The 25,958-nt window shown below is 53.5% G+C and overlaps 1 protein-coding gene across 9 annotated transcripts in view; it reads left to right on the forward strand.

Annotated features, from left to right (window-relative positions):
- The first annotated feature begins 15,299 nt into the window (after positions 1 to 15,299).
- The window catches only part of GDPD5 (glycerophosphodiester phosphodiesterase domain containing 5), an 82,545-nt gene continuing 71,886 nt past the window's right edge, over positions 15,300 to 25,958 (forward strand). For 4 of the 9 annotated variants that reach the window (XM_047692865.1, XM_047692866.1, XM_047692863.1 and 1 more), the window contains exon 1: positions 15,301 to 16,147. The gene's annotated coding sequence lies outside the window, so the exon portion shown is untranslated. Of the gene's footprint in view, positions 16,170 to 25,958 lie in introns of all 9 variants that reach the window. The other 5 variants (XM_047692868.1, XM_047692864.1, XM_047692869.1 and 2 more) reach the window with 3 other exon arrangements.

Raw genomic sequence — 25,958 nt, forward strand, 5'->3', positions numbered from 1 at the left:
CCAGGACCCTGGGATCACGACCCGAGCGGAAGGCAGAGGCTTTAACCCACTGAGCCACCCAGGCGCCCCTAAATCTGTAGGTCTGAAGCAAAGAACTCTTCTCCTGGTTTAATGCTCTGGTGTCATCATCTTGAAATTCTTTTTTTTTTTTAAGATTTTATTTATTTATTTGAGAGAGCACACAAGACAAAGCATGAGAGGGGCAGAAGGAGAGGGAGAAGCAGGCTCCCCACTGAACAGAGAGCCCCACACAGGACTCAATCGCAGAACCCTTGAAGTCTGGAGCCAAAGGCTTAACCGACTGAGTCACCCAGGCGCCCCATCCATCTTCCAATTCTTAATAGTTTTTGGACATGGAGCCCTGCATTTTCATTTTGCACAAGTATTGAGTCATAGTAAGGACCTTTGCAAAGCCTTATCTGGAATATTCAGAACCAAGAGCTCAAAGACAGGAGGGGTCTGCTCTCCAGCCTCTGAGCCATACCTCTAAGTTTTCCCAGACACCCTGTCTCCCACATCCCCCTTTGTTCCCTGGCCGGATGGGTCAAACCTTCATCTCCTCTCCCCAGAGTGTACTATGTGTCTCCTCATTGTCTAGCTGTCCCATCCTTACCCCTTCTCTTCCTGGTTCCACTCAGTGAACTCCCCCAAATGTTTGCCATGCCACCCTCCTGCTCAAAACTTTTCTTGGGGCATCTTCTAACTCTGTCTTTGTTATACCAGCCACCTGCCATTAATAATGAGCACTGAGCTGGGCACTTTGCGGCCTCGTTTCCCATGTTCAGGGCAGGAATCTTGCCTCTGGCCCAGGCCTCTAGGTGGGAGCACTGTGGGCAGAGCCCTGCTGCAGCCTTGACTGGAAGGCTGTTTCATCTCCAGCATAGCAGGAAAGTTGCTGCCTGGGACGGCAAGAACAGGTAGAGAGTCTCCAGAATGACTTATCGAGCACCTCCTTTGTGCCTGGCATTGTCCTGGGTACTGGGAGAGAGAGGGAGAAAGAGAATCTTAAGCAGGCTCCAGAACCAGTGCAGAGCCCGTCACGGGGCTCGATCCCACAACCCCAAGACTGTGATCTGAGCCCAAATCAAGAGTCAGGCGCCCAGCTGACTGAGCCACCCAGGTGTCCTGCACACGTTTACTTTTTCAAAGTAATATTAAGACTCCAAAATCTTTCTAGTCTAGAATGAGACCCTTCCTTCAGGCTAGGCTTGCCTCAGAGATTGGAAACCTGGAGAGAATGCTGCTCTCCTACCACGACCATCTCTAGCTACCCATGGTCCCTCCAGAGTGGAGTGCAGGTGGGAGAGAGGGCAGAAGAGGCCCTCCTTGCCTGACATGTTGTAACCTGGCCTGGGAACCCTCTGGCCATGGTGGATGTCCCAAGTTGATCTTAACCCATGGGATTCTCCTGGAGATTCTTCAGGAAAACTCCTCCTTTGGGGCCCTCTCACTTAGATTTCCCCTGATAAAGTAGGGCCTCCACCGATTTGGCACTTCCCCGTTGGTTTCCAGCTGTCCCCATTCTGTCAGGATCTTACCACCCCCCAAAGTGGTCCTCAGGCAGCGGGACACCAGCTTAGGTGGGCAGGCCCTCATCTGGTCCCCTGGAAAATCAGTCGTCCTCTACCTGGTCTACCCCGGCTGTGAGCCATTCCTAGTGGGGCTGTGGCTCTCTCCACTCTGCCGTCGCACGCAGCCCCTTCCTGTTAGACGGCGCGGCATGTGAGAGCCCTTCTGGTGCCAGTGTCTCCCAGACTCGAGGCACCTAGGTCAAGCTCTCTAAACAGTGCTCTGGAAAACCCCTCATTTGGCTTCAAGGAGGGAAGGGAAGCAGAGCAGAAAGACAATTGTCTTTTAAACAGCCCCTGTACCACAGCTGGGTGATGGCTTGAGGCTGGCAGGACCGGTCTAGGAGCCTTCCCTCTATTGCTCCTGCAGGATGGGCTGGCACTCCATTTAGGACTCTGGGTGCTGGGGACCTCTTGTACTCAGCTGGAGCCCTTGGCAAGACACCAGCTATAGTATGAGCCGCATTCCCACCCCAGCCTATCAGGTGATAAGAGAACCCCCAACTTAGTTGTCAGAGGCTCCTCCATCACCTGGGTTTGCCTGGCAAAAACTTGCTCCTCCGCAAGCCTCCAGTCAAGCTCTGCCTCCTCCAGGATGACCTCCCTGATTGCCCCATGGAGCACACTGAGACTCTCCTCCTCCCTGGGGCTCTCACCCTACCTTGTTCTCTCCTCCTATAAGAACTGTTCTAGTTCCTGTACTTTTGAAATGTCTGGTGTCATCTTTCCCCATTAGATTGTGAGTTTCTTGAAGAATATCCCTGGATGGCTTCTGGTTTGTCTCTGGGTCCCTGTTATCAAGCACAGAGGCTGCCGGAGACCAAGGAGTAGTAATGCAAGAACAGCAATGATGACAACCTCCACTGAGGGTTAATTGCATGCCAGGCCCTGTGCCAAGCTTCGTGGTGAGTTATCACCTTAATCCTGTTTGAGTCTTATGTAGTAGGTACTATTATCCCTGTTTTACAGAGAAGGAAACTGAGGCTCAGAAGGGGAAGTCACTGGCCAAGGTTACATGGCTTGAAGGCAGGAGAGCTGGGAGTAGACACAAGTCCTCCTGGGTGCAGGGCCCCTTGTGCTATACTGAGTTGGGGCTCAGTCATGCTTGATAGGCACCGGGATGGGGGCAGGGAAGGCTGGGCCCCCTTAGGTCAGCCTGATGGCCTCAGAGCCCACCACGCCAGGACTCTGTGCTTTCTTGGGGGGGTCGCAGGACATGCAGAGAAATCAGTGGATACAGAAGGGTCAAGATGGGTATGGGAGCTGCTGACTTCTGAGGCCAGTGCAAGGTCAAGTCAGGGATCCTGGGAGGGAGAAAACACATCCCTGGAAACGGACAGCTTGTAATGGCACAGGGTCTGGGTGTCACAGTGCAGCAATGGGGGTTGGCTGGGCCGCAGTTCTGGGTGACCACCTGTCCGGGTTTGCCTGTGACTGAGAGGTATGGGGCTTCTAGGACTAGAACTATCCAGGAAGCAGTTGTCACCCTGCAACTTTAGATGTTTCTGCTCACTAGATGCTTGTGGGCCCTGGAGGAAACACTCTTGGGAAGACCAGGTGTCAGCGCACACAGGTTGGTTGGCCTGGCTGTGGACCCAGGGGCTGGTGGAAAGAGCAGGACCAGCTGTCAGAGCATTGGAGGGTGATACCCACTTCAGCCTTACCCTGGTCAAGGGCCTTAGGCCACTTGCCTAAATGACATCCCTGAGCCTCCTTTCCTTTTCTCTCCAATAAGGTGGATAACATCCGCTTGGTGGGACTCTTGGGAGGATGTAAATGAGATAACCTGGCAAAAGGCAGGCATCATTGCAAGATTAGGTTCAATTGAGAAAAACAGATCCCCAGAATTGTTCTGGCTTAAACGAGAGTTCATTTCTCTCTCAGATGCCCCAGGCAGCACATCCATGTTTCAGGCAGCAGATGAGAGAAGGACCAAAGAAGGGCACATCCCACTCCCTTTAAGGGTACTTCCCACAAGTTGTGCGCAGCCATTCCGCTTACATTCCACTGGTCCTAACTTGAGTTCCAAGGTCACGGCAAGAAAGTCTGTGAGATGTACTTTTATTCCAAGGGGCCTGGTAAAATCAGGAGTGCTATTCTTTTTTTTTTTTTTTTTTTAGATTTTATTTATTTGACAGAGAGAAAGAGAGATCACAAGTAGGCAGAGCGGCAGGCAGAGGGGGAGGGGGAAGCAGGCTCTCCGCTAAGCAGAGAGCCCAATGTGGGGCTCGATCCCAGGACCTGAGATCGTGACCTGAGCCAAAGGCAGACGCTTAACCACCTGAGCCACCCAGGTGCCCCAGGAGTGCTATTCTTATGGAAGAAGGAGGGTACAGATTTTGGGGAAATAGCAGAAGGGCTGGCCGTATGCACCTGGTACAGGGTCTGACCTACATCAGAAGGGTTCAGCAAATGTGAGCTCCTTCTCTGCAGCCTGAGAAAGCTTAGGGCTCCAGCTCCCGAACCAGCACAGAGCCTCCTGGGTGCCTCGGTGGGACACGGAAGGAGGAGAGCAGAGCTGGGACCAGCTGGGATGTAAGAGGCAGGGACATCCCCAGGTACCACAAGGCTCAACCTGTGCCCCCCCCACATCTGAAGGCCAGCCCCCTAGGAGCTCAGCAGTGGGGTTCTGGGGGGCAAGGAGCCCTCATAGCCAGGCCAGAAGCTGGAGGCAGGAGATGGTCCAGTAAGGGGAAAGGGCTTGACCAATGCCAGGCAGGACACCAGAGTCCACCCACGTGGCCTGAGATCAGGGCAGAAAGGCAGCGGGCAGGGGGGTCCCTAAGAGCCAGGCCTTTACTGATGGCCACCATAGAGGAGAAGAACACCAGGGGGTCACATTTGTCTGGTTTTATTTTAGAAGCAAGCTAACAGATGTTAAGTCATCTAGGAAAAACAGCATCTGCCAAAAAACAGACCCCAAAATACAAGGACAGTGAAACCAGTCAGGGAAGCCCCACACTGGCTCTTGCCCCGGAGATGGGGGTCTCCTTCCTAAGGACACGACAGGGATACTATCTGTAGTATTTATGGGTATAGTAGGGTTGGTGGCATGTAAGACCTTCCCAAAGAGAGGCCGCTGAGTGCCCCACTCCCCGCATAAGCAGTTTGGAAATGGAGGCCGGGGAGTTTTACCTAAAGATGTCAGTCCAGTCTTGGAAGCTTGAGGTGTGCTGGACACATTCCTTCTCCTGGACCCTGACGGGCAGCATGTCGTTTATTCCCCGAGTGCATGTCCGTCCACGCTGTGTTGCCTGGCCCACCGACCCAGGTTGGAAGAGCTGGTGCTTCCAGGCAGGTGCCTGGGCTTGGGGTCCTCCAAGGACCCTGCAAATTTCCATGCACGCATACCAGGGCCTGCCCTCCCAGGCAACAGCTTCTGCCCTCCCATCTCCAAGACCCCTTTCCCCACCCCACCTCCCCCCTTATGGTCTTGCCTCCTGAGTCACTGAGAGAAGGAAAGAAAATGGACATTTCACTCTCTCCCACCCCTTCAGCTCTTCTCTCCTCTAGATCCTTCCCTTGGGCGTGCACACACTCTAGTTCTAGCTCATGAAGGCCCTCTCTGTTTCCCTCCTTCCCCCAGTCTTCCCTTTCTCCCATAGCAGAACCCCTCGGAGGAACGGTGCGGACCTCTGTCTCCAGTTCCAGCCTTCTCTTCTTTCTTACGCCCACCCTAACCAGCATTTCTCCTGTCCACCGAAGGTCCTTCCAAGGTCGCTCTGTATTGTGGACCCAGTAAGTGAGTTCGATGCTGCCGCCTATCCCTCGTCGAGAGCCGTTCCTCTCTTAAGTCCCAGGACTCCACACACCCTATGGTTCCCTCCTCCTCTTCTCCCAGATGCCCCCTCTCCATCTCTGTTGTTCGTTCCTCCTCTTCCTCTGACATGGGAGGCTGGGGCTGGTCCCCAACCTTCTCTCCAGCAGCCACCATTTCCTTGTTGGTCTTATCCCACCTCGAGGTTTTAAATACCTTTTCTTTGCCCCAACTGCCATGTTTCTGGACCTCTCCCAGACGTGTATCTCCCAACTGTGCGCCCACCATCTCCTCTTGGATTTCTCAGAGACATCTGAGAATTAGCATATCCGGATCCAAATTCTGATCTGACATCCCAGAATGTGACTCCCTCTCCCACTCCCTGCTGGGGCCCTCCCCTTAGCCACCTGTCCTCTGACTGTCACATCTGCTTCAACCCTACTCCCCACCTTGGTGTGTTTCACTCATGAGGCAAAAACACTGATGGCCTCCTGCTTTGAACTCTGCAGTGCCTTCCCCGTTCAACTGGATGGAGACTTAAATTCTTACCGTGGGCTCTAGTCCCTCTGTGCTCTGATCTCCGTGACCTCATGGATCCACATTTTCCCTCCCTGCCCCACACCACCCCCTCCATCACCTCCTTCTTTCAAGCCACACTGGCCTCCTGGCTTGAACATACTAGTTGTGCCCCACCTCAGGGCCTTTGCACGTGTGGTCAGCTTTTTTTTTTTTTTAAGATTTTATTTATTTGACAGACAGAGATCACAAGTAGGCAGAGAGGCAGGCAGAGAGAGAGGAGGAAGCAGGCTCCCTGCTGAGCAGAGAGCCAGATGTGGGGCTCATCCCAGGACCCCGGGATCATGACCCGAGCCAAAGGCAGAGGCTTCAACCCACTGAGCCGCCCAGGTGCCCCAGTTTTGGGTTTTTTTACTCAAATGCCACCTTTCCTGACCACTCCATTTAAAATGGTAAATCCCCTGTTCACCTTTCATGTTCTCCTGTCTGTGGTGTTCTTTCTTTTCTCCATAGCACATATCCCATTCTTTTTTTTTTCTTGCTTATCGTCTACCTCCTTCCACTAGAAAGTAAATTTCATGAAGGTAAAGATCTTTCCCTGCTGTACCCCCAGCATTCAAACAATGCTAAGCACAAAATAGTCACTCAACGTGAACATATTTAAAGAATGAAGAAAAGCAAGGAGCAGTGACTATGTGAAGGGGTTGCTCTCTCTGCCCAAGGGGGCTGGGCTCCCAAAGAGGGCCTAGAACGGGGGTGACAATGACTATTGTTGAGAGTCCCAAGATGTACCAGGTCCCGTGCTGGGGGCAGGGTGTGGCAGACACAGACACTGACAGTCACAGAGACAAGTGATAAATGAGGGAACAGTGGGAACCCCCAGAGGAAGCCTGTGGCAACCCACAGGAGAGCTTACCCATGAAAGACTCCTGTGAGAAGGGGACCCCTGAGCCCTGCCTGAGTCCTACCTGGCCACTCTCTGATCACCCTCCTCTAAGCCTCCCGGAGACTCTGGGGGAGCAGTGAGATAAAGCTGCCCCGATGTGGTGTCAGAACTACCTGGGTTTCCGTGTTGGGTTCCCAGCTGCGTGGCTTTGGGCAAAGCATTTCCCCTCACCAAGTCTCAGTTTTCTCCTATGGAAAGCGTGCCAGCTGCTGACCGGAGCTTCTCCTAGATTCCTTCAGACGGCAGACCTCAATCAGGTCATGGAAGCTGGCCACTCAGAGAGAGCCCACAGCACAGAGTGGAAGGAAGCCCGGGGCCTCTTGGCTAGGGACAACAAGCACCCGTAAGACTGACGGACCATTCGCAAACTATGGTGTTTACAGTTGAAGAAACAGAGACCAAGCAGAGTAAACTATGTTGTTTGTTCTCCATTCTTCCTTCTACCGTTGCCATGGTCCACCAAGAGTAGAGATACTTCCTTGCTTTGCTGACCTTGGCTTGGTCACGTGACTTGCTTCGGCCAGTGGAATGGGGCCAGAAGGGACCGGGCGATTGTTCTGAGCCCCGGCCTTAAGAGGCATCACGTGTTTTCACTTGCACCCCGGGAGAATTTCCACCTTGACGAAAGGGTGCTCTGGGGAGACAGCGATCCCCGAATGAGAGGCACGTGGGGCAGACCTGAGCCTGAAAGACAGCTGGAAGCCTTCCCTGCCATCCCAGCCCACCTGCAGACTGTGAGCAGGACAGAGGAATATTGCTTATAAGCCACTCAGAGATTTAATTTTCTGTTATGCGGCTTTATCGTAGCAATAACTGACCGAGGCCCCGAGGTAAGAGAAGTCCTATCACAAAAGGCCACACTAGAAGTCACAGCATGTGAATCTGATCAACGCTATGCATATAGAATTGTTTAGTAAAAGAAAAGTTCAAAATATTATCAACTAACTTCATTGTGACTGAACAAAAGACCCGTTTGTGTCCTGGTCAGTATGGGACCAACTGGGCAGAGGGTCTGCCAAGCACCTTGTTTCTGAGATTTGCCTCTGCTCCTACGTTCACATTTGCAGACAAAGATACCACAGTCCTTTGCTCTCAACCTCCATGATGAGAAATGAGGGCATAGTCAATCTAGGCCACATGCCTTCTTTCCAAGAATTTTGGAACTAGGACAGAGATAGAAAACTCCGTTTCTCTTTGGAGGGGGGTGGACCATAATATTAATTTAGGACCTGTTTGATGGCCCTGTTTTTGCCTCATCCTGAGGCCTGATGGTACCTCTGCCCTTCGAGCTTGGGGGACTCCCCAATAACCTTCCACTGAATTCCCCTTTGGGCTGACACTTTTTCTATTACAGAAACTGAATCAGAAGAAAACTCTGTGGGAAGCAATAGGGGGCATTTTGAGTTCATGATATTTTGTTTGGTATAGTTATTACTATGATGTGGTACATCTGTTTACCCCCACTAAACTGGACACTCCTACAGGGTGGAAGATGGGGCCTGGTTCCATTCTGCATGTTCCTGTGCCAGCTTCAGGTCTGGTGTGGTCTGGGTGCTCAGCAAAGTTTCACTGAATTGAGTCATTACAGGAAGCCACAGCTAATATCACCTTTCCTGTGGTGTTGGCTGGTTGAAGGATACTTTTATTCCCATGTTCATAGCATTATGCCCAGCAGCCAAAAGGTGGAAGCAACAGATGAATGGAGAAAATACATGCAGTGGCATATTATTCAGCCCTCAAAAGGGAAGACAATCTGATCCATGCTACAACACGGATAAGCCTTGAAGCCATCATGCTAAGTGAATAAGTCTGTACAACTCCACTAATATGAGGTAACTAAAGTAGTCAAATTCATAAAGACAGAACGGAGAATGGTGGTTGGTAGGAGCTGGGGGGTTGAGGGAATGGGGTGTCATTGTTTACTGGGTACTGACTTTCAGTTTGGTAAGACAAAGAAAGTTCAGGAGACAGATGGTGGTGATGGTTGCACAACACTGAATGGACCTCATGCCACTGAACTGGACACTGACAGCGAGACACAAATTTTATTTTATGTATATTTTACTACAATTTAAAAAAAAGGAATAAAATGCTTGGGCCAGTGCCTAGTACCCAATACACACTCCAGAGCAGATGGGGGAACACTTTCAGATCCAAACTTCTTTTGTTTTTTGCCTTTTTCACTGGGGTGATGTTTCACAGATGGGGCCAAACAAGGGGGGGTGTGACCAGGGCTGCCCCCACACCCATCAGAGTGCCAAACTGTCCTAGAAATAGCCATATTCTTTGCTGCCTTGCCCTCACAGTAAAACACTGCCAACATCACTCAAGAAAGCAATAACATTATTTTATTGATGAAACAATAAAATGTATCCAATTCATTATATATTGAACCTTGAATATACACCTTTTTAATATTCCATGTGGCGGGGGCACCTGGGTGGCTCAGTGGGTTGAAGCCTCTGCCTCGGCTCAGGTCATGATCCCAGGGTCCTGGGATCGAGCCCTGCATCTGGCTCTCTGCTCAGCGGGGAGCCTGCTTCCCCCTCTCTCTGTCTCTGCCTGCCTCTCTGCCTACTTGTGATATCTGTCAAATAAATATATAAAACCTTTTTAAAAAAAATTCCGTGTGGCCAAGAGGAAAGTATCATAAAACACTTCTGCTGTAGACAGAAGCATCATGGCCATCTCTGGGAAAAGCACCTGTGCCATTGTTTGAATTGTGAGCTAAACTAGCCACTTTTTTCATGGAACAGCATTTTGACTTGGAAGAAAAATTGACAGGCAAATTATGGTCATGCTGACTTGAGTATCTGGCAGGCAGTTCTCAAAAATGAATAAATGAGGGGCGCCTGGGTGGCTCAGTGGGTTAAGCCGCTGCCTTCGGCTCAGGTCATTATCTCAGGGTCCTGGGATCGAGTCCCGCATCGGGCTCTCTGCTCAGCAGGGAGCCTGCTTCCCTCTCTCCCTCTCCGCCTGCCTCTTTGTCTACTTGTGATCTCTCTCTGTCAAATAAATAAATAAAATCTTTAAAAAAAAATGAATAAATGAGCCTGACAGTTCGAGGTAGACTGACAGTATTTGCTGCTAATGATAAAATTCAACCTTTCAAGTGAAAATTAGAATTCTGGAAAACTGTGTTCACCAATGTAAGCCTGACAGCTTCTCAATCTGTAAAGTTTTCTCTGATGAGATCTGCAGTGATATTCATGAATATGATTTTTTTTACATTACATGCTAAAATTTGTCAGTATTTGAAAGATAAATTGATGAACTATTTTCTCCCCTAACGGCCAATGCATGCTCTTACAAAATCATGCATGGCCAAAAGATACATTCAAAGTGCAAAAAAAGGGCATGTGGCAGGCTCAGTTGGTAGAGTGTTGATCTTGGGGTCAGGAGCTTAAGCCCCATGTTGGACGGAGAGCTCACTTAACCAAAAATGCAAAAGAGACCAATGAATATTAATGTAACTGAGGAAGAAAATTTCATTGCTATGATTTCAGATTCTAATAGCAGCTAACCGTCAAGAAATTTATGGAGTTTGGGTTAGTATCAAAGAAGAATATGCACAATTATTTGAAAAGACCATGAAAATACCTCTCCTTTTCTAGCTACAAATCAGTAGAAGCCTGTATTTTCTTTATAAGCTTCAAACAAAACAACATATTGTGCCTGATTGAAGGCAGAAACAGGAGAATCCAGCTGTCATCTATTAGGAAAGCATTAAAGAAATTTGTAAACCTATGAAACAATGCCACTCCTGTCATTAGTTTTTGTTGTTGTTGTTTAGGAAAATATATTTTTCATAAAAATATGTTAAAATTTAATATGATTGTTATTTTAAGTTAATTACATAAATATTTTTAAATGTCTGTTTTAATTTAGAACACTGGAAATACCAATATAAGCCACATGAAGAGAAGTTCCGTGAAGTCCTCAATAATTTTTAGGTGTGAAATTGTCCCTGAGATCCACAAGTTTGAGAGGGAGAGCTCAAGTGTCAGCCCTTTGAACAATTATGCTGCACCAACCCATATCAGACACCAGGAGGCAGCAGAGACAGAGAAAGTTATCCCTCTTGTCTGTCTAAAGCTATTAGGCACTTTTGGGGTGTGACCCCTGCCGTTTGCTGCTGAAGACACAGAAGAAATCCAACATGGAGTTCATGGTCCAGTGGTAATGCAGTCGACAATGGGAGAGCCATGATCCCCCCTCTGTGAACACCAGGAAGTGCTGGTAAAGTCATAATGATCCCGGTTATTCCCACTGACGTGTGGCAAGGCCTGCCAGAGGGAGGGACCCCAGGATCTGGGGTCAGAAAGGACCCTGAAGCTCCCCATCTTTTCAAGGCTGGAGCCAAGGACCCAGCAGAAGGAGAAGCAAGTCAGGTATAAGTTTTTACTTACCCGAAAGAGATACTGCCCAGAGCCATCCCCAGTCCCCTCACCATGTGAAAAAGGCCCGCACAGATCTATGCCTCTCACCTCTGTCTCCCTTCCACTTTCCACAGCCGCACCTCCCAGCCTCCCGCCTTGGCTCCTGCTTCCGTGAGGCTTCAGGCCTGATCTTCCTCACCTACCCTAGCAGCTCTAGCCACCACCACCACCACCTAGAAGCTGGGAAGTGCTGTCTCTCCTGAGTCTCTGGTCAGTGCCCTGTCTCTCTCCAGCACTGCTACTCCCTCTCCTCACGTGGCTTTAGACTTTAAGTCCTCCTCCAAAAGCAAAAACCCAAAGCCTCCAACTCTACCTCCTGCCCCAGCTGCCACCCAAGTGTGACCCCCCTTTGCCAGCGACCCTGGAAAAGGCTGCCCACACTGTGTCCACGTGTTCCTGCCTCCACCTCTCCCGGAAACCACCCTCAGTCCCCAGCTGCTGACCCTAACGATTCAGCCCAGATGCTCCTAGCCTGTGCCCTTCTCTGACCAGTTTTTCCCTGACTCTGTCCTGGCCTCCATCCCCTGTGGGGTTTCCTGTGGCATCCCTGTGAACCACATTCCTTCCCTGGGGCTGGTCCCCTCTTACCCCAAAGACAGGCCCAGACCCCACAGATTCTCTATCTCCCTTATCTTACATAGACACCACCAGCAGCTTGCCCCTTCCCCGCTAAATGTTCTTGACCCTCCACGCCCACCCTGAAGGATGGACGAAATTCCACCGCCAAGGATTCCAGGCTGGCAGAGGCAGAGAGGTCCGAAAGCAGCGCATATGGGGAGTTCAGCTGAGCCTCCAGGACCCACCAGCAGGAGTCCCCCAAATCCGGGGACAGCGCCTGTACGTGGTGGGTGCCCCACAAGGATTTGTGAGAAGCAGAGCTCATGAGGTGTGAAGTCATATAATTTGGTGGCCCTGTGTTTAAGAAAAAGAATGCAAGATTCCTACTATAAATGTAGGCATGAAAGTGAGTATTTATTTGCAATGAAAATACAAAGGATCTGTGCAACAGAGTGGTGGCTACGGCAGCTTCACTGTCACTGTCCTCTGGTCAGAAGGCTATGAGGAGGATGGGGGGTTCGGGGAGTGCGGGGGCACAAGACTGACAAAGTTAGCCTCTCCTGTCAGTGCCAGACGCCCAGGTTCAGAGCCTGCCTCTGAGCCCTCAATCACCCTCCCAGCCAAGCAACCATGACCGTGACTCTGTCACCCTTTGTGGGCCTCTCCAGTGGCAAAAAGGCCCAGATTCTCCCAGCTCAGGAGACTTCCTCCCCCTGGGAGGGTAGCCAGAGGACAAATGTGGGTGTCTGAGAACTCTTTGCTGGTCCCCTCCTGGTGACCTTGGGCACTCTTCTCCTGGGCCTCAGGGGTGATGGCGGGGCTGTTCTGAAAGCCTCCTTTTCATTCTGGCATTCTGTTCATCTGACCCGCCTGGGAAGCTCTCCCAGAAGGGTCAGCCAGAGAACGGAGCTCTGAGAGCCTCATTCATTCCCCAGGGCTGAGGTCTTCCAGGGGCCTGCTCCACACTCTGCTGGCTGCTGGTGGGTGGGGCCACACGGCCACGGAGGTGCTCCCAACCCCCATGGGGCCAACTAGACAAGAAATATGTCATTACCACGACTTCCAGCCAAGAGATCTTATACCAAAGGCAGACTCCCTGGAGGAGTCCAGGAAGGCTTCTCAGCAAGGTGACACTTGATTTGGGAGATGCATCATTGACTCAACCATTACTTCCTGAGCACCTACTGTGTGGCAGGCTCTGGACTAGGCTCTAAGGATATACAGGAAAGAGGCCACGTGGGCATTTGCCCTAAAGTTCCTTCTCTTTGGTCCAGCAAGGAAGTAGAAATTACTCAGGAGTGAAAAGGGGTATGGGATCCCAGGCAAGGAGAACAGTAACAGCAACCCCATCGAAGGGATGGACTGTATCCTGCTTGTGCACAGAGCTGAGAGTTTAGTATATTGGGAGATGAGGCTGGTGAGGTTGGCAAAGAGCAATCATGGAGGGCCTCTAACACCAGACTAGGGATTTAGGATTTGATCATGCTGGCAACTGGAAGCCATAGAAGGTTCTGAACAGAGGGAGAAGTCAAAGGTTTCTTAGCAAAATAGCCTCCTCGCAGTCCTCCTGCCACAGCCACCAGTGTGAGCTTCCTGGGGCCAGACTCCCCACCCCAACCCCTGGACTTCGCTAAGAGAAGGTGCCCCCTCCCCCCAGCCTGGACTTCAGCTTTCAGCTTACCCTCTTCCTTGTTGTTCCAACCAGACTCAAAGGATGGGGTACTTCAAGAGGGGATGAGGCAGAGCCTCACTGAGGACTCCAACCCTTCACTGTGTAGGCTCCAGAGGATTTGCCTCCTGGGGTTGTTAAATGTTTTCATGCTACCTGGTTTCCCTACAAAGTCTTTCCCATATCAATGCCTGGCTTAAAAATTTTTAGGACACCCCTCTGACAACCAGTAAGTCCAAGCTACGGCCTCAGAATAAGCCTGCTGGGTTCGCAGTCATGAGCAAGATCCCAACAGAGTTCTTGGACTCCTACCTTTGCATATGCTGTGTCCTCTGCTAGGAATACCTTTCCCTCCACCTCTTAAAAGTCTGGTGCCTGTCTGCCCAGTCCCTGCCAAGTAGCCACATCTTTAGATCCCTTTTACAGATGAGGAACCAGAGGCTCAGAAAGGTCAAGTAACCTGGTCAAAGCCACACAGCTCTGCCCTAGAAAGTGATAGTGATGAGTGACTAGAATCCTGTGCCAGGTATATGGTCTTGGGAACATCACTTGGCCTCTCAGTGCTTTGGTGTCCTCATCAGTGCAATGGGGTACCATGCTGTGCAAGGTTGACACGGGGCTTACAGAAAAGCTGTCCTGTGCGGCCTCCATTCCTTTGCTCCCCAGACCAATTAGTGGCTCTCACATGGCCCCAGCAGCACGTCCACTACTCATTCATTCATACATCAATAATCTCCAACCCCTGCCCTGTGCCCTGCCCAGTCGACTGGGGACTCTTGGAGATAATCAGACACAGCTCCTGCCCATTGTGCGGGGTGAAGGAAAGGGATGGGAGGAGAAGGGCTGGAGCAGACGGCAGCTCCATCACTACTCGAGGAGTGTGTGTATGTATGTGTGTTATCCTCACACCCTGCTAGTGACTTGATATTTCTTTTCTTTTAATTTTTAAAGATTTTATTTATTCATTTGCTAGAAGGAGAGAGAGCAGAAGCAGGGGGAGCAGCAGGCAGAGGGAGAAGCAGGCTCCCCACTGAGTGAGGAGCCCACGTGGGACTTGATCCCAGGACCTGGGATCATGACCTGATCCAAAGGCAAACGTTCAACCAACTGAGCCACCCAGGCATCCCCTTGACTTCGTATTTCTAAAACTGACAATAACTTTCCTTCCCGCGGATGAGCGCTGGGAAGGGGGTAATGTTGACGAAAGAGCCGCTCTTAAGAAAGAAAGAAAAGATCCGCTCTTTATTTTTAAAAACTTGTTTTTCACCGCTTCCTGAAATCTGAGTATTTCACAGCTTCCAAGGTTCACCTCTGCGCCCTGAGCCCTAGAAGCTGAGGAGAGGGTAAGAGTACTGTGAGGGCGCTGTCCCAACCACCCCGGAGAGCTCCCCTATCTCTGGGAGACTCCACTACCCGCCAATAACCCACCTGACCTCCATCCAGCTTCTTTTCCGACCCCAACCCCTGTTCTTACCTCCTGACTCCCTACTCCTCAATAAACGGCAGTCCCCACTCCCCCATCCCACACAAACCAGCGGTCATCGCCTCTGCCACCATCCGGGTCCCCAGGTGACCCTGTACCCTGTTCCACTCTTTAAAAAACCCCCCACCCCTCCATTGTCCTCTCCCCAGCCGCCACCTAGTCCCTGTCTGCCCCGCCCTCTCCGGGGTAGAGTACACATTCCGCAGAGCGCCGCTCTTTTCCCACTCTCCCATTGGCTCTGCGGCCGGACTGCGCGGGGGCCGGAGGAGGGGTTCTGGGGCGTGCCCGCCTCCTGCCCGTGGCCCGGGCGGGGGCGGGGCCACCGCTGACCCCACCCCTTTCGGATGGGGCCGCGCCGGCTGGCGCTCAGGCGCTGGGCGGCGCTGCCACGGCTGGGCTGGGCTCCGGCTCCGGCTGCAGCTCCTGTGGGGGTGGGCCGCGGGGATGACAGCAGCGGGGGTGGCAGCGGCTGCCGCACAGGGCTGAGCGAGCGGCGAACGAGCCGGGGGGGAAGAGGAGGAAGTGGAGCCGGAGCCAGGAGCTTCGGAGTCAGCCGCCGCGCCGAAGTCCGCCCCATTTTGCAGAGCGAGCGGAGTCCGGACCTGGGAAGACTTCCCCGCGGGGCTCCGGCCGCGGCGGCTGCGAGCGTCCTCGCCTGCGCCTTGCCCTGCCCCGCCTGCCCCAGCCAGAGGTTCTGCGCCGGGACGCTCCCAGTCCCGCGATCTCGGGCGTTGTGGCCGGGAAGCCCTGAGCCCCCAACCCGATTCAAGTGCACCTGGGCGGGACGCTCCCGGCCCACCATACGGGTCCACGGTTGCGGGCTCGCTCCCAGCCTTTCTATAGTGTGTATCGGAGCCCTCCGCCCGACACCGGGGTTGAGGCAGGTGCCCAGCAGCACCCCCGGCTGAGTGCAAAGGGGCCCAGAAGTCCCCAGCGTCGGGCTCCCGAGACCTGAACCTTCAGCTGCCTTCGCCCCGGTGCTTCGGACTTGGGACTGTGCGAACGCCCAGGAAGCCCCGGCCCGGCTCCAGAGCCCTGTGAGGAGTCCCAGGCGGGCTGGGCAGTCGGACTGAGCAGGACCGAGCTGGTGCTGCGAGCCGAAGCTTGCCACCTTTTCTGCCGCCTCGGACGAGGGGCTCAGCGCTTGCCCCGAAGAAGGGAGCACCGGGCTCCCCCCTTGGCGCGGCGCCGGCGATAGCCGAGAGCTGCAGGTGAGAGAGCCCCGGATGCCGCGTAAGGGCGGCCTTCGACCCCAGCGGGCCAGCGCCGGGGCCAGCAGCGGGCGTGTACCGGTCACTAGCTGGGGCTGCAGCTGGGTAGGAGAGGGCGCGGGAGAGGGCGGAGAAAGGGAGAAAACAGGCACTTATTGAGCGCCCATTGTGTGCGGGTCCGCGCCCCACCCTTGCGCAAACGGTCCCTCCTTGTGCGGCTCACTTCTACTCCGCGAAGATAAAAAGGTGTTGTGTATTGATGCGGGCTCTTACAGATGGGGAAGCTGAGGCTCAGCGGGGTTGAGTGACCCTGCTCTTTCACTCTGGGGATGAGAGTGGGTAGGAGGGTTAGGGTGGAGAGGGAAAGAAGCAGGGAAGGGAGAGAGAAAGGAAGTGGATAGCTGCCAAGCAGGAGGCGATGGGGAGGGGTCAAGGTGGGGCCACTGGGGCATCCAGAGCTAAACCTGAGGCCCAGGAGGTGGCTTCCTCTGACCTCCTTCCCTCCCACTCCCTGGCCACGTCACGTCTGGGGAAAGGTGACCCAGAGTTGAGTCTGGGCAGAGGTAGGAAGCTTCCCAGTTCCACAGCTTCCCTCCTTGGGGGCCCCAGACCAGGGAGCCATGGCCCCTCGCCCCTGTGTGCCAGACTCTAGGGTCCTTAAGACATGGTGGCATCCTGAGATGCTGCTTACATGTTGGGGAAACTCACTCTAAAGGTCCCCAAGTCAGAGCCCATCAGAGCTGGGGAGGTGAGGTCTCCCAGCACTCTCCAACTCCCATCCTTCACATTGTCCACAGGACATGGGAGGCTGGTGGGGTGGAGGGTCCCAACTGCCCTGGGGCCTAGAGTAAGTTAGTGGTTGAGGCAGAAGTACACTTTAGGAAGACTTCCCAGACATCCTTCAAGGTATCTACTCCCAGCTAGCATCTTCTGGGTGGGTGGCTGGGGTTTTCCCAGCCCTCATGTGAGGTCAGGGTGACCACTTCTGAGGCTGCTTTGAGAGTCTTGTGTGGTTGTTGCTGGGGTCCAAGACAAGCCAGCAGCCTCATTGCCTTTGGCCAGACTGGAGGTCCAACCTCAACTACTCCTGGGCAGGGGAACCTGCCAGACATCTCTGGCCCTGGAGGGGAGGGGCTTGCTCAAGGTCTCAGGGCTGGGACTGCCAGTCTGGGGGCTCAGTCCCATGAGTCTGGATTCCCAGGCAAGGGCTCCTTCTGTTGCCCCTTGGGGCTGTGCCGAAAGAGGGGTGTTGTGAAAGATAGCTTGGCATGAACTCTGTGGGTTCTTGTTCTGAATTGGGAGGGGGAGGGAATGTGGCCTTGGTCTAAGCCCTGTGGCCTTGGCTGGGACTAGTTAACCCCTGCTGTGCCCAGCTTCCCGGAGTCTAGGGGGACCACCCTGGAAAGCCCCTGGGACGTGGAGGAAGGTGGGGAAATCGGCTGAAAGCTGGAGTCTCGGTCGAGGGGCTGGAGGGGTTGGGAGCACCAGAAGAGAAGGTAACTGAAGGGTTTAGGATTACCCCCACTCCCATCGGTGAGGATTCAAATTCTCATAATAATCCCTGCATCTAAACAAAGCTCCTCTTTGGTGAGATAATTTCACACCTGTGATCTCATTTCATGGCATGGTGGGAAGAACCTGGAAGCTGGAGTGAGGCAGAATGGGGGGTTGGGGAGGCACCTGGGACCTCTCCGATGCATCCATGGCTCCAAGCCTCACCTGTAAAATGGGGTCAAGGCAGGCTGTTTGTTATGTGCTCAGATAATGGGGCCATCACATCTGGCAAACTGTCAAGTGCTCAGGAGATTTTCATGTCTGCCAAGACTGGGCTTGTTACTAATGGCTACCACGTGTGGGAAACTGAGGCTCAGAGCGATGAAGCCTCTTGCCCGGGACCTTTGAGTTTGCTTCAGGAACTGAGAGTTGACTCATGCCAGGTGCTCTGGAAGCTACCCAGATGGAAAAGGCAGTGGGGCGACTAGCTCCCAATTGGGTGGACTAAACAGCGCCGACAGACAGGCCGGGTGGGTGTGAGTCCGCGCTTCTTCCCACTCGCCATGTGGCGCTGGGCAGAGCTCTTCACTCCTCAGAGCCCCCGTCTTCTCTGTAAATTAGAATTTCTCCTTTCCAAGGCTGTCCTGAGGATGAAATGAGATATAAATGTATAGCGCTTGGCCGAATACCTATTTCCTTCCTAAAGGAAGGAAGCTTGAATTTTGACCAGGAAATCCTCAGGCCTGCCTTAGATTAGAAGGTTCTGTTGCAGGCTCACAGACTTGGGTTTGCTCAGCTGGGACTCCTGTATGGGTCATGCTCCCCTGTTCTGGAGCCCTCTACAATCTGCTTGGGCCCCCGGCAAGGGGCCTCTAGATTCTGAGCCCCTCACCCCAGGGCTGTTGGCTCCTGGGGTTGGGGGCTGCTGGTACTCATTCTGTCTGTGGCCCATTGTCTGGCCTCCGGGGCACAAAGGTGTGGTGAATAATTTACAGCTCCCCTCAGGAGCTGGGAGGCAGGCTCTGGGAAATTGTGCTCAGCGGAGCTTCTGAACCCCTCCAGAGCAGGTGGTGGTTCCTATCAGTGGTGGAAGAAGTCTTGGGTATGGGGGGAAGGGGGACAGGACCCAAAATATGTGACCTATCTTCTCTTATTGGAGGTGGGGGCAAGGTGGACCCATAGGAAGAAACAGAAACTAAGCTAGAAGAGCTAGGATCAAGCTGTGGGCCTCTGATGCCAAGTGGGTGGTGGTGGCTGGCAGGGAGAGGCCCTTGAGGACTGGAGTAACCCAGAAGGCTTCATCAAGGAGGAAGGTGTCTGGGCTAGGACAAGAGGCAACTTGCTATGGCGAGTAGGGGTCCCGACATTAGTTCAAGGTTGAAACCTCTCTGTGTGAGATGGTGAACAGGACACCGACTCTGCCATACCTCCGTTTTCTCCTCTGTGAAATAAGCGTAGTTATGGGTCATATCCACAAAGCACATGGCGTGATGGGTACTTGGTGAAAGGGTGCTTCACTGTGAACTTGAAACATGGGGTGGGCTTGTAGAAGGGCAGACGAGATGGTGTAGTGAGCAGAGAGGCAGGGAGAATTCTGGGGTCGTCATCCAGGTGTTCGTGGGCTCAGCGACGGGTGTGGAGACGAGCAGGTGGCCAGGGCCTTGAGTGTCAGACAGAATTCACCTTTCAGAAAGCACTATGCAGCCCCCGTCTTCATCTTGTCTGTAAGATGAAGACCCCTTTGTTGTGCGTTTAAGCCCTTGGCTGGCACAGCTGCTACAGGGACCTCTGGCTTAGTGCTCATCATGGGCTCCTGGACCTGTCCCACGGAGGCTTATCACAGCCCCTTTGCTGCTGCTTTGCTCACCAGCCTGTCTCTCTAGGCCCAGCTCCAGTCATGATTTCCCCCAGAAACATTCCTGGATTACCCAAGCCTCTGGTCGCATCTCCTCTGAATTTTTAACACTTCCCGGGAATAGTCCTAAATAATAGCTGCCCCTGCATCACATTTTGCAGCGTGTAGGATGTCTCTCCGTACTCCTAGCACCATACTGATGCTATTGACAGTAGCTAATGCCCTTGAGTACTCTCCATGAGCCACTGTGCTAAGCACTTTGTAAAAATTTTATTTATTTATTTGTCAGAGAGCAAGAGAGTGAGCACAAGCGCACAAGCAGGGGGATCGGCAGGTGGAGGGAGAAGCAGGCTTCCTGCTGAGCAGAGAGCCCAATGTGGGGCTCAATCCCAGGACCCTGGAATCATGACCTGTGCCGAAGGCAGAGGCTTTAACCCACTGAGCCACGGAGGCACCTCTGTGCTAAGCACTCTATAGACACTCTCATTCACAGCTCTGGGAGGTAGCTACTGTTATCACCCAGAAACTGGGTTCCAAGAGGTACCCTGTCTTGTTCAAGGTCACACAGCTAGACAGCAAGGAGTGAACAATCAGCCTCCTATCTGGCACTGAACAAACGTCCTGTCCCCTCAACTTTCCCCAAGTACCTCGAGAGCATAACCTCACATGTAAAATGCCTGAAAATGAGCCTTATTCTCAAGGATAAGGAAGGGCCAGGTGTCCAGGCCCCGGGTGTGTGACTGGGTATGAGTCGGGCCTCCTCTGGGGTCCTGTTTGCCCATGTCTGTGGGGTGGGGCATTCTGAGCCCCCAGCGCTGCAGCCTTCTGCAGTATCCTCTGTGACTCTGGAAAGTAGAGGAGGAGACGACAGCAATCAGGGCCAGAGGATGTGGTGTGACAGGCAGCTGTGATTTTTGGCCTGGCCACTGTCTGGGCCAGCAGGCTCTGTAGTTAGCTGCTGCCTCCCCTGAAGGAGGGTGGAGGCCTGGGCTACCGGCAGCACAGTCATTAGCTGGATGGAGAAGACCCTGTGATTGGGAGCCGACGGGGCCATGCCAGGCTGGCGGGGCCACAGCAGGGTCAGAGGCAGGGCATCGGCCGGACAGCTCCTTCTTTTTCCTTCGCGGCCTCCAAGGTGGTAACAAGTACTCACTGGGCACCAGACCTTTGGAGGCCAAGGCTTGCCCTTCTTCCTGTTGTGGTGGTCATGGGAGTAGAGCAGTGAGGATTCCAGCCACGCCTAAAGATGCCTCCTCCTAGAAGCTTCCATGACTTCCCTGAAGCAGGGGGAATCTGAGCTGCCTTTTCTGCAGACCCACGGCCCTCACTCATGAACTGTGGTCTGCGGAGGGGGGCAATGCACGTCTGCTTCCCTTGCTGGCTTGTCAGAACTAGATTCTCCACCTCTCCAATTCTCCCCTGCTGACTGAGCTCCTAGCACAAAGTAGTGACCCCCTAGTCAGGGGAGGCAGCCCCTTGGGCAGCCTGCTCAACCCCTATACCTCTGGTCCCTTGCCTGTAAAATGGGGCTAATGATAACAGTGGGGGGGAGGGGGCACTAAATGAGATGACAGAAGGGAGGGACCTGGCCAGGTCTGGCACGTGGGCCGGTGCTTGGTCAACCTGAGTCCCCTCCCCTGTCCCCTGGGTAGCCCTGTGAGGGAGTGAGTCAGAAAGAAGCTGATTGAAGAGTCCGGCCAGTGATACCAGGAGGGAGGGTGAAGGACTTCCAGAGGAGGACACTCTGCTGCCCGGGGGGAGGACTCCGTCAGAGAGCTGGGGTTCCTGTACCTTCCCCTGGGGGCAGGCAGCTGTCACACACAGAGGGCCCGGAGCTAAGTTCAGGACAGGTGGCAGCACCGGGGTGGCCAGCGACCTGGTTCTTCTCAGGCCTTAGCAGCAGCAGGGGCCCAGTTGGCAGGAGCCAACTGGGCCTTACAGGTAGCAGAGGCTGGGCAGAGAGCGAGTCCTTCCTTAAACGGAAGCAGTGTTCATTTGGTCTGTTTCCCGGCTCTCTGTCTCTGCCTCACACATGCACATCCAAAATGTGGTTCGATTGTTGGGGATTTTCATCTGCGGGCGGTGTTGTGTGTGTGGTGGGGGGTGGGAACACAGATACTAAACAAGTGGGCACACAGATAGAGTGAAGGGTGAGCTCCTGGGGCAGGGCCCGCCCCATCTGTGTTTGTGGATGGTCACAGTCATGCTCAAACCACAGCCTGAATGCACGTACTCATTAACCATGTGACTTGGGGAAGTGATTTACCCTCTCTGGGTCACAGTGTCCCTGTCTGTAAAATGGGGACAATTATAGCACCTGGTGCATAAGGCTGGGATGAGGAGTAAAGAAATTATATGTATAATGCACTCAGAAAATTACCAAGCACGCAACAAGCACTCGAGATTGCTATTGTTAGCTCTATCCCCAGCACACAGCAGGGAGTTCGACAGAGATCAGGAATGGCCTGTGGAAGGAATCCCAGGCAAAGGACTCTGTGGAATGAATGAATGAATGGCCTGGGAGGGAGGGGAGGACACAGGAGCAGTGACAACATAGCATGGGATAGAATGCGGCAAGGAAGGCCAGGGGCTGGGTTTGTCCAGTGTTGGGTGGGGAGGGTATCAGAAAAGGCTTCCTGGAGGTGGTGTCCCTAGAGCTGAGTGTGAGCATATCCTTTAAAACACACAAGGACCACGGCACCATGCACTTCCTTCGGAGAGGAGAGACTCCTGTCCCAGGGGGAGCTGGTGGGGGGCCAAACTTGGGCAGAAAACCCCACAGGCTTCCCTCTTCGCAGGACCAGACGCTGTCTCACCACCTGTGACATTCTGCTTTGAGGGCACGAGGAAGGCAGGTGCGGAGGATGTGTGGGCTACCTGAGAGTCTCAGCTCTTCCCAGGCCTGGGACAAATCTCCCATGGAAAAGAATAAACAGGTTTTGCTCAGAATTGTTTCCTCTTCTTGCCGCCACATCAATCCCACCCCTAGAGGTGGTCTTGTAGCATTATCACTCCGGTGGCTGTTTAGTTTTTAAATAAGTGGACGCTTCTAAAGGAAAAAAATGCCGTAAAGAATTTGTCTCACCCTCCCACGCAAGAGGCTCAGAGACACTAACAGGAGCCGGGCTCCCCAAGTATTGTAAAGGAGTTCGCCCCTGAGATGTCCTGAAGTCAGGGGTCCCTGGGGCTGTCTGAGCTCCTGGTTGGCTGTGGGGTCTTGAGGACAAGACCTCACCCTTGCTGTGAAATGGGCTCTGAGTAATAAAGCCTTTCTCTTCAGGAGGCAGGCGGGGAGCTTGTCGGGTGGGAGAGGCTCCAGTGGGCATCTGGGCCCATGACTCTCAAATTTTGCTGCACACCAGAATCCTTTAGGAAACTTTTAAAAGTCCTGCCTGGGCCAAAGACCGAGGCATGAGGAGTTTTTAAAGCTTCCCAGGTGATGTCCGCTCCCCAGGCTTGACAACCAGCCACCACCCTCTGGAGCCTGCGTTCTTCTTCAGGGTCCTCAGAGGGATACCCACACACCCCCGTGAGATGGAACTCATGGCTTCCACTCTGTGTCCTCCTTTGGGACCCAGCCCTCCCCAGGAGCTCCCTGCCTGGAGAGATGGAGGAGTGGGAAGACTTTGCAGTCTGATAAGTCTGGGTTCCAACCCTCCTCTGCTCCCTGCTTGGCATCTTCTCTGAGCCTCTGTGTCCCCCCTGCCCCAAATAGTGCTCTTCCTCCTGCCCCAGCCACCCGAGGCTGGGTCTCTTAGAGGTGTGAGGAGGGACTCACACCCTGTCTTGGAGCCCTTGCCTACTCCCCCTTCTCTAAGAGATAAGACGAGGCGGCAAGCATTTTGTTTTGCTGGGGTTTGTTTTAGTGGCCAAAGCGTCAGACCCTCTGTAGCAATGAAGCCTTGTCTGAGTCTGCTTGTTTTTCCAAGCTGGACACCCAACTGTGCCACCCGCTTGGGGCCCTGTCCCACATGAGAGAACAGAAGAGTGTCAGAAGGTTGTTGTTGTTGTTGTTGTTTTCATTTAGAGGAGGGTCACGGGGAGACATTGGAGGCCTCTATCTGGCCCTCACCAATAATTGACCCCATTTAAGTCAGCTGTCTCTGTTGGAAGCCAGTTCAATGAAATTATTTCAAGGGAGTCGCCAGCATGGGTTTTGTAGGCTGAAGAACTTGCATTTGCGCTCTGTCTTAGTCGGTCACCAGTGGTGTGACCCTGGGTGCGTCATTTCAGCTTTTTGAACCCCGGTTTTCTTCTCTGGAAAATGCCTAAATAGGATGTCCTTCTTGGGCTGTAGTGAGACGTGAATGAATTGCTTGGTGCCTCCTGCAGAGTGAGCACTCAGAAACTGTCCTCAATTATTCTCCTTCGGAGCCCAATGCTTCCTCCTAGGCCTCCCTCCCTGGGCCTGGCCCCACCCCTGCCTCCTGCTTGCTCCCTGTGCTGGGACAGCAGAGGCCTGCATTCTCAGTAATAGTCCCCCGTAGCTGCCCTGCTCCCCTCGTTCACCCCTTGTGTATTTACAAGCAACTTTCAAGGGCTGTTCAGGGAGAAGGCTGCAGAAAGAGGGTTGTCAGGGGTGGTGTTTGGTCTCCTCTGCTCTGGCCCTGCCAGAGGGGGTGTCTCAGCCCAGGGTGAGCCACTCAGGCGAGAATTAGGGGCATGGCAGACCCGTAAAGTGGTGGGCAGCACTCAGAGCTCACAGTCCCCCGGGAACAGTCACTGCCCAGGGCTGAAGTGGGCCAACATGGCCAAGGGAGGAAGTGGCCAGTGATAGGGACTGGGGCTGTGGCCCGAAGTCGAGGGAATCAACCCCGGAGACCCATGTGGTGGGGTGGAAAGCCTCAACTATCTCTCTTCCTTCCTCCAATCTCCCATTGGGGCTCCCCCGTGGGTGAACCTACCCAGAAGCTGATGGCACGGAACCCAGTGCAGCCCAACCGTGGGGATCAGGCTCCCCGCCCTGGGCATTGTGGGGAGGGGGCCTGGAGTGGCAAACAGAAGATACTCCTCACTTGCTCACTCAAAAGCCATGGAGCCCCGTGGGCCCACCCTCCTCAGGAAGCAGTTTAAGGATCATGTGTTGTTACTTGAGCATCCCCCTTCTGACGGGGATCTCAGCCCCCCACCAAAGATGAACTAAAGCGTTCCACCTGCCGCAATCCTCCCAGAGAGGGAGCTCTGGGGGGAGCCCATCTTTCCATCCCTGCCTTACCAGTGGTGCCTTAGCCCACCTTTGAGATTGGCGCCTGGGCCTCTGCCTACCGTGCCTGCTGCTCTCTTGGGCTCCACCCCCACTGGTCCCGGGAGGACCTGGCTCTGAGTTTTGTCTGGCCTGATCACCTGAACAGCCTGTGGCTCTGTCCCTCCTTGTCAGGCAGTGTGGAGTCGTGGTTAGAACACAGGCTCCGAAACCAGACTTTCCTGAAATCCTGACTCTACCATAAAAGCCTAGAGAATGACACATTGTGCCCCTTAATCTCTTATGCCTTGGTTTTCTCAGCTGTGAAATGGGGGTAACAGAGGGTACGCAGGGTCGCTGTGAAGAACAGACGAGTGAGGAAGTGTGAGTACTTGGGACGGTGCCCGGTGAGCAGGGAGTGCCCAGGAAATGACAGTCTTTACCGTGATCACAAATAATACAGCGGGAGCCCAGAGCTCACACTGTGGCTGGACCATCAGTGAGAGGACGGGGACTGTCACCACTCTCAGTCTAGACTTTGCTCTAGTGACAAGGCTCTCATAGAGTCATGCAGCCTGGCAATACTGTGGACACTCATGTATCAGCTATCTACCCCTCCCCCCAGTCCTCAGCTGCAAACCATGTCCTGTGAGAAATGGCTTCTCATTCTGTCAAGCCTCAGTTTCCCCATCTGTGACAGAAAGCAGTTGGACTGGGTGTTGCCAAGTTGTGCCCCGAGTCCATCTGTGCCAGAAGAGGAATCAGGTTGTCCCTCCCATGGAGGAACTCTTGGTGGGGGGCAGGGAATGGGGTGAAGGCAAGTGGTCAGGACACAGGCCAGTTCTGTTCGTCACGGGTGGGCTGGACAGCCATGAGCAGGAGGCAGAGGAGAAAACAGAAGCTAGAAGAGAATGAGAGAAATTAGGCGGGGCTTCATGGCAAAGTGGGTGTATGAAATGAGTCCTAAAGGTAGGCTAGGCCATCTGTTGGGCCATATTAGAGGTGAGAGGATGCATGGCCCTAGGGGAGCAGTGAGTGGGGCGTGCAGCTACCAGAGCTCATAGCAGGGACCCAAAGAGAGAGTGGTGTGGTGGGAAATCAGGCTTCTGGATTTAGGCCGACCTGGGTTTGAATCCTGGCTTAGTTTCGTATTGGTTCTTTGATCGTTGACGGGTGGCTTGGCCTCTCTGACCCTCCATTTGGGGGGAATGTGGGCTTCCTGTCAAGCAGGGAGCTGGAGGCATGGTCAGAAGGAAGATGTGTTGGGGTACATGACATGG

The sequence above is a fragment of the Lutra lutra genome, chromosome 10, assembly GCF_902655055.1.
Source record: "Lutra lutra chromosome 10, mLutLut1.2, whole genome shotgun sequence".
Classification (NCBI taxonomy): domain Eukaryota; kingdom Metazoa; phylum Chordata; class Mammalia; order Carnivora; family Mustelidae; genus Lutra; species Lutra lutra.